The 9,490-nt window shown below is 37.4% G+C and overlaps 1 pseudogene; it reads left to right on the plus strand.

The window, feature by feature from the left end:
- The first annotated feature begins 3,279 nt into the window (after positions 1-3,279).
- On the plus strand, positions 3,280-9,473 carry LOC137035620 (THAP domain-containing protein 6-like; annotated as a pseudogene).
- Positions 9,474-9,490: the final 17 nt, after the last annotated feature.

The following is a 9,490-nucleotide window of genomic DNA, read 5'->3' on the forward strand; positions in this document are numbered from 1 at the left end:
GTCATCCATTTCCTGACACTATAAACTCATAAAAACATTAGAGCTGCTTATATGAAGACAGAGACTCCTATCTAAATATAATGCCATAGATCTAAATGTAATGCAACACTTTTCATGATTAGTAAACCTTGAGAGCTGTAATAGTAAAAACGCGCTAAAAGAGAGAGAGTAGTACTTCTGAGCTATTTCAAATGGAAATATGTCAGCCAATCACAGCAGAGGGTGTTTACACTGAAGTCTCACAGCAGACACGCCCCTTAAAACAGAGCGTTCAAACCAGAGGATAAAATCAGGGTAGGAAAAATGCCTTTTATTTATAAATTTTGACAATTTTGGATGTAAAAAGCATACTACCATTATAAGTGCACCCCAGGAAACCTTATAAAACAATGCAGTTCATGACCCCTTTAAATAGGTAGGCTATTTCTATACAAATCACAGATGGCTGCAATGTAACGATGCTGAGATTTTTCACGTCCTTTTCGAGCATATAATGCTTCCCCATATTTACATATCCTCTGATCACTTCGGACTTGAGCAGTGACCCTATCTTGCTGCATCTTATGAATGATATTTTGGACTCCTTGTGATGATTTTTCAATTGGAAGAAGTGTGGAAAATACTGTTTGGAGCCTTTGTCTTTGTGTTCCCACATCAGATTCCTCCTTTTTGTCTCTACAAGTTCTGTTATTCAACCTTACTTTGTAGGCTTCTTTTATAGTGGGAACGGATGTCACCCTGTGCCATTTGCAATGCCTTACAATACATGCCTCATACAACAAAAATAAATAGGAAAATACAATACTGCCCACCTCTGTATCCTGCCTCTCTACAGGCCTCTTTACAGGCGTGGATTCCTGCAACTCATACTGCAATTCAGAATAGAAAGTACTGGAATAAATATTATATTATATTATATTATATTATATTATATTATATTATATTATATTATATTATATTATATTATATTATATTAGATGCACATGCTTCAGCACACACTTGCATGGGAACAAGTAAAAGTGTTGGTGTATTGTGTGAAACTGCAGAATAGGGCAAAAACAATGTCATTATAATGAAGTACACAGTAAAAAAAAAAAAAAATTATGACAACACTTCCACCTGAAACAGGTTTAGCAGTTCATTTGATATTAATGCAGTTCATCACTACTCAACATTTAACATAGTTGAAACAGACCGTTTTTTTGTGTGTGTGTGTGTATTTTTGTGCATTTTTCTTGGTGGCTGTTATAACCTGACAACACATTATTTCAATAGTCTCTTTTTGAAAGAGACCAAAAACAGTAGTAAAGTAGTAAAGATTACATTTTGTAGAATGTTTTTGTATTTTACTTGTTCCCATGTTCTAGTGGGTCCTGTGTTGGCTCCAGAAGTGGGGGACTCGAGTCACATGACTTGACTTGACTCGAGTCTGACTTAAGTCGCACATTTTAGGACTTGAGACTTGCTTGAGAAATATTAACAAAAGACTTGACTTTGACTTGAGATTCATGACTTGAGACTTGACTCGGACTTCAGCTAAATGACTCAAAATAACTTGTCTTTTGTTTAATAAATATCTGTTTTTGAATGCGCGGCAACCTAACCACATGACACAGCAGGCAAGGAGGGAGAGCTATCGTGAGCTCAAATGGACAGACCACACAGGCTGCGTCCGAAACCGCCTACTTACCTACTTTATAATAGGGGTAAAGCAGTAGGCGAGCAATTAAGTATGTCAGAAACCGCAGTAATCATAAATGAGTAGTCGAGAAGTTCCCGGATGGCCTACTGCTTCCGCTCAGATTCTGAAGTGTTCCTCGCTGGATACTTTTCTATTCCAGGAGGCCACGGGAGAGGATACGTCATAATCGAACACGGAGGAGAAAAGCGCCGCGGATGCTGTCAAATGAGGGACATGATGGATGAAGGTGTTCATCAGCTGCTTTATAAGAATAAAGCTGCAGAATTGGCACAGCTGTGTTGAGATGACAGCAGAGCTGTAAATACGTGATTGTTAGAACAATACATTTGAATAAAGCTTTGTGTTGTTGACTTTTATATGCATTTATTTGTCATTATTACTTTTATTAATTATTTTACTTTTTTATTATGCTATTATTATCAGTAAATGTATATAATTTATTAAGCAATAAATTCATGCATGAAATGTAAATGGAGATGTATTCACCTTGGCTGTATTTGTTGTGTATTCATGCACAGCTGTGTCATGACAAAACATTACATTTTGCTTGTTTTACTAAAGAAGTAAAATGAAAAGTAATATAATTCATTTTCAATATTATTGTGTGTAAGTGTTGAGGTGGGCTAGCAAAGCAATTCATTCTGGAGTAATCTTAATTTTAAGTAGTTTATACATTTTTTGAGTATAAAATCAGTCTTTTCCAAAGGCGAGATCTTCGAGCAGCTGCTCATGTCTTCTTTGGCTTCAGACATCGCTAACACTGAGGAAAACTGCTCTAGGTAGGGTTGAGTTACTGGTGCTGTGAGGTGTTAATGCACCTGTCACTCATATCTTTATTTTTATTGCAGGATCTACAATTACATATAAGATCAGTGAAAATACCATAGTTTATCTTTAACAATGAACAATAATAATGACAAAAAACAAACAAATATGGGTTTGTATACATCATAGTTTGAGATTATATACACAGACATAAAGCATGTTGACAAGGTTAAATATTTGTAATACATCATAAATAATGCATAAAAGTATTTATTTGTTTATTATTTATAAGCCTGAGGGATGAAACTAGAGTTAATTCAACAAGAAAAAAGAGGAAAACAAATGAGATTTATGCAACTTTTGTTTGTGGATGGACATTTTGCATATAAAATAAAGAAATTAACAACATATTCACGCGAATTTGGGTTTTCGTAACAAAAAATAAACTCACATGAGTAGTTAAAAATATAAGAAATAAATTAACCCAAATATATATTAGTTGTACTAGAATTACAAAATTACTGGCAGCTGTTTCTTCAACAAGACCACCAAATAAAAAAGTTTGATCAATATCAAGATATTTACAGATAGATGAAATAAACCTGTTGCGCTTGTGATAACGTCGTAGGTCACATGATAACGTCAACATGGCGGATTATTTAACGACATTTGGCTGTTAAGTACATAGACATATATACGTAAACGCCTCATGACGTGCTGGAGCGTGATCCAGCGTCGCCGCCATATTGGTTGGGTCTCTCCACTCAACGCTAGCACCAGAGTCAATCGGAGTCAACGGAGAGCGAGCAATTATGCCCGTATTTTGTGCAGCTTACGGTTGCAATAACCGACGCAGTATTGATACCAGATCGCATGGAATTACATTTCACAAGTAAGATTGAACAATGATTTAGGTTATTTTACCATTTATAAAATTGTCATCTCTTGACGTTTTTTTTCTCTTCACACTTTGAAGGTTTCCCAGTGATACAGGCTTGAGGAGGCAATGGGAAGTTGCTATAAGACAGGAGGGTTTTGTTGTGACTGAGTCGTCAAAGCTCTGTAGTGAGCACTTCAAGCCTGATGATTTTGACAGGACGGGTCAGATTGTCAGGCTTAGAGATGGTGCGACCCCATCTGTCTTCAACTTCCCATGTCATCTCCAAAGAGTATATTTTTTCTCTACATGCTAACAGAGATGTCTATGATTCATATGTAAAACAAAAACAGTAAAACCGTTAGATATTTCTGCATGTATAGGAATTAGTGATGTATTGTGTTCAGGGCCTGAAATAAGACAGCCACTCCCACTAGTCACTTTGGCGGGTTGAATATAATTTCAGTTTACAGCCAAATGATCGTCGAAGATCGTCGTAGCACAAAATTACAATCCAATCACACAATTCGTTATTTATGTGCAGTTAGTGAAGGAGGGATAGGCGGAATTGCGCTGAATGACACACAACAGAAGCGCTCTGTCGCGCGCGATCAGTTCTCCTCGCGCCTGAATAGTCAAATACACATGCACACAGATGTCTAAATTTCTATCGTGTGGAGTATCTCGACTGAATACAGTCGATTATGGCTTAAGTGGACGTAAACAGGTGGGTAATAACTGGATATGCGTCAGTTATGTCCATGCATTCAGCAGCCCAGTTAAATAGGCTTACCTGCTTGTCATTAATGTTAATCAAACAACAAAAGATGTTAAATAAATGTAGGCTATATGTTAAATAAACCTAGTGTATCTGAAAAAAAATATTATTTTTAATTTACTATTGCTTTTGTAATTAACTTCTTTGTTCTTTTATATAGCCTAACACAAATAACTTATAAAATTTCTCATATTAGCCCATGCTCATATTGTCCACTTCTTGCCCACCTGTACATACCAGCTGATATACAATGCAGTCTTGATTTGGGTGGTCAATCTGCATTTAAAAGTTTGAAAGGGATTTAAATTTTCTAAATCAAGTAAAATGACTCGAAATAAAGTAATTTAAGCATAACAAAGTCAACTTTAATCATATAAAATGTAATTTACCAACGTCAAAATTGTGGCCAGTGAAAATGCTCAGTGGCTAGTAACTTTGGAAAACCACTAGCCACAGTGGCTGGTGAGCAAAAAAGTTAATGTCAAGCCCTGATTGTGTATTAAAATACACTGTGGGATACTAAAACCTTTTCAAGTGTTTTTAAAGAAGTTGTTTTTAAGTATTATGTTTATTATATTTTATTATATGTTTATTATATTTATTATATTTTTATTTATATTTTATTAACACAAAAACTTAAAGGAAAGCTGAAGAGAGCCTACCAGTGGACCTTTCTCAGCATTTTCCTGAAAATAAGCCTCAGCCCAATGATGTGAGTATTTGTAGGCTATTTGATATGTCCCATACAGCTGTGAGCATCATGGCTATGGTCATATCAAAATCTCTCCCTTGCTTTCTGCAACTCTTTTCAGAAATACTCATACACTTATATGTATATGTTATAAATAAATACACACCTTCTTTCACTGAAATTCTCTCATACACGCACCCTTTCTCTCTTTCCCATACTCATGGTGCTGGCAGTGATATTACGGGTAAGAAATTAAGAATGTGTGCCTGCACATATGCAGTGCTATGCACCAAACAACTGTGAGTGCTATGATATAAACATCACTGAAAATATTTTCATCCTTCTTTCTACTATGACCACTCCTATGCATTGCCCAATTCTCCTACTCGTCTAAAGGCCAGACTCAGTGAAGCTTTGGCGAGAGTGTAGAGTCTAGAGCGGGAGAAGCAAAATGCAAAGACCCGGGAACGGAGAGCAAAGAAAACCGTAAAGAGTCTTCTGGAAGATCTGAAGGAAAAGAACCTTATAAATGAAGAGTTGAACGAAAGGCTTGGCTTCCACTCTGGTAAAAATAAATTGATAATACAACCTTGAATTGTATGTTGTTTACACTCTTTGTCAGACTTTATAAAGGTATTATTTCAAGGGAACTTTCTAACTAGTTTGTCTAACTAGTTTAACTGAATTTCAGATCTTCAGGTAGACCTCTTTTCAAAGCGGGGCCATGAATACACCAAGGACCAGAGAGAGTTTGCCCTCACATTGCACCTCCATGGTCCGAAAGCCTACAGTTACCTGAGGGATTCTCTGCATCTTCCCCTGCCACATCCACATACATTGCAACGGTGTATAAATATCGATATGAATCGCCGTCGATAATGAACACGATATTGCGTGGCTTGTCAGTGAACTACGGCTCTGTATTAAATGCCGCTTCATTTGAAAGCAGGTGATGGCAATTTAACGGTAATCAGGGAACCGGCTTTACTGACGAAATGCGCGTGACAAAAGCATTCGATATATCGCCCAGCCCTACTGCCTATTCTGCATGAAAGCCATCTCTGTTTATACTTACCTGTAGAGGGAAATCCAAGCAGAGCTGTGTACTAAATAAAAGATTATAATTTGATTTCCATGATGCAATACTACTGTTATGGGTGATATATCAGTTAACAGAGCCTTATGCTTTTTTTTAAGATGATTGACAGGTTGTTTGACCTGAACAGCCGCAATCCCCGTGCCAAGGGATACAAAGCTCCTCTGGGTGCTTTGAATTGGACAGAGAGAGTAGAGCTCTTGTTGAGAGGTAGGGAATACTTGCTCAGTTTGGTGATGAAAGATGGCACACCCCTCCACCAAACAAAGAGTTTTTTTTTTTTAAATATCGAATGGTTTCCACGAAACGTTCACAACATCATAAGTTAATATGATGCTCTGTTCTCTTGTTACGCATCGAGTTCATAAGATGCTCTTTCTCTGGATCGTTTTGCTGTCTGCAGTTTTGTTTCTGTTGACTCTTCTGTTCAGTATTTTTCAGGTCATACAGGACAGGTGTCAAATATGGTATGTATGTTCATATGATGTTGCTGTTTGCAAAACCAGAGGCAGGAGGTGATGTGAGCAAATCTTGTATTGCACTTTTTCTTCTTGTTTATGATGTTTGTCTCTGCATTTTAGAATCTTCTTGTGTTCAGTGTTTTTCAGGTTATAGAGGTGTCAAATGGTATGCATGACATGTTCTTGTTTTTAATCTATCCTTGTTCAGTTTTAATATAGTTCCTAGTTGTTTCTGACACTGACTTATACTCTCAAGAAGCACCCAGTAATTTTGCACCCAGTACATTTGTACTGCACTTAAATCATTTACCATTCAGGGACTTTATTGGAGCAAAACATGTATTGCTGCCGCTATCTCTGTCACCATGTGTTGAGTTACATGTTATGAATATTTGTAGAAAAGTCAATTAATGTCTTTCAATAACTGCAATTACTAGGTGCTCTTGAGGTGTCTTGTTTTGCCATGATCTTATTGATGAAATGTTTTCTTTTGAAGGTATCTGTCAGGTATCTTTGTCATCAACATGGACACATTGTTGATGATGATTCCTGACCTGCTCCAAGTTCAGCGTTATGCCTGCACATACCGCTTCAGTCAGGATCACTTGGAGCTTTTGTTCAATTCTGTCAGGGCATCAGGTATAATTTTCATATTTATAATTCGTTTTTTTAGTCCATGGGCCAGACCGGATATTGGTACCTTCTGGGTGGGCAAATTATAGTATAAGTTTTTATATATATATATATATATATATAATATATACAGTACCTATACATCCCTAGTTTACAGTATGTTTTGATGTGATAGACCTCTCAGACTGGTCACTTATTGGTGGCTATCACTTCATGAAGTAATCCACTCCCTAAAGTAAACGGCACATCAGACACCAGTGTGTATCTTTTTTATTGCATGGTTATACAGTTATTACCTTACTTACCTTTTATAGCCTACCTGTGGGGAAAAAAATGTTATACAGTTTCCTTACTTAACCTCAGAAGATACATATATCTGACTGTCCTCATTAAACATCTCTGTAATCTAAGTGTGTAAAGGTTTTTTTTTTTTTTTTAGGAGGCTGGAATAACAATCCAACTGCAGACACTCACAGACATTAGTTTTTATTATAATATATGGACAGACAGAGCATGACTGAACATGGAAGGCGCTATGCCAAGAATAATTAAGTAAAAACAAAAACATTTTGGACATGTTAAGAGTTGACTTTGAATTGGTTTTGTGTTCATTAAACAGAACACTGGGTTAAAATCAGTGCTGTCAACGTTTTCTAGTTTAACGTCAAAAATATTTAACGCAAACGCAGCATCCGTTTTTTCTGTCATCCTTTGGCTAGCATTACGAATATGATCACGCTCTTATTTATGCTTTTATACCATTTAAGCGCGCCAAAGGAAAAAAAGAGGACGCGCTGTCTGTGAATGTCCTGTCACACACAACGTCAATTTTGCACATACAATTAAGAGTTATACTCCATTTTAATCTGTGAAATATATTATTTTATTTATCTACACTCAGAGTAAAAACAAAAAGTTAGTTCTCTTTATTTTGCTTTTTGCAAAAATACAAACATGTACATGTTCCTCACATATTATTGTAGCCTAGTTTGTGCTGAATACAGTGTACTGACACTTTTTTCATTAATATGTTTATGAACAACTGAAAAAAGCACAAATGTCAGGCCATGTCAAAACTTCTCCAGGCCCCAAAAAATCCTCAGATCCCAGAGGATTTAGGTTAATTTCAGTGATCTCCAACTGACGAAGTCAAAACATCATTTGTGTCGACATGAATAATAATCTTAGAGAATTTACGGTTAGCATTAGCCAGCACTTTTAAATTTGCTTTGATGTCAGGAGCTCTGGCTCCCAGCAAACATGTGACTATGGTGGCTGGTGTCTCTATTTTCACGTTCCGTGTAATAGAATCGCCAATAACTAGGGCACTTTCAGCAGGATTCTCAGTGGGTGTGTCTCTGAGTGGGGAGAACCTGTTTGATGTTCTAATCCGAATGGAAGAGTGGTGTTTAGTTCCTGGATTTGAGACTTCCTGGGAAAACTAGGTAGCTGTTGGAAGAGGTGTTAGTGAGGCCAGCAGGGGGTGCTCACCCTGTGGTCTGTGTGGGTCCTAACGCCCCAGTATAGTGACGGGGACACTGTACTGTAATAAGCACCGTCCTTCAGATGAGACGTTAAACCGAGTTCCTGACTCTCTGTGGTCATTAAAAATACCATTGCACTTCTCGTAAAGAGTAGAGGTATAACCCAGGTGTCCTGGCTAAATTCCCTCCATAGGCCCTTACCACTCATGGCCTCCTAATAATCCCCATCCACTGAATCGGCTCTATCTCTCTCTCTCCTCTCCACCTTCAGCTGGTGTGTGCTGAGCGCACTGGCACTGTTGTACTGTGGCTGCCGTCGCATCATCCAAGTGGATGCTGCACACTGGTGGTGGATGAGGAGAGACCCCTGATATGAGTGTAAAGCGCTTCGGGTGTACAGTTGTACATATGAAAGCGCTATATAAATGCCACATTTATTCACTGTTTTGTGTTGTTGACAAATGCCCTATATAAAGAGACAAGATTTTTCTCACCTCTTCAAGATGGGGGAAAAAAAATGAAGAATCAGATTTCTTTGAATGACATTTATTTCTCGAATCAGCTTCCAGCAAACTAGCACACTGTACATATATATCACATAAAACAACCTTCAATAAGGATATCTCGAGTAAATCAGATGAGCTATTGCACAAACTCTCTTCATCTGTTTTTGAAGTATTTACTCTTCTTAATGGTGACGACAGAGGTTTGACTTGGGGAAGAAGTCAGAGAAGCAAGCATTTCAGTGTCAACTAAATCTGATTAAACCTATATCATAATACAGTTTCTGCGGCCTCAGGCATCCATTGTCTTGCTAATTATACGAGTGAATCAGTCTAAACACATCCTGAAAGAGATTTATAAGAAAAGTGAAAGGAATGTAATCACGCATTCATCTGACAGAGAAACCTTACGAGATCCTGCAGGGAAACATCACACAGATACAGGCCACAGACACTCTTCATTCTGTCATCCTGATTGGCTGATCAGGATTTTGCGAGAG

Source organism: Chanodichthys erythropterus, chromosome 14 (assembly GCF_024489055.1).
Source record: "Chanodichthys erythropterus isolate Z2021 chromosome 14, ASM2448905v1, whole genome shotgun sequence".
Lineage (NCBI taxonomy): Eukaryota > Metazoa > Chordata > Actinopteri > Cypriniformes > Xenocyprididae > Chanodichthys > Chanodichthys erythropterus.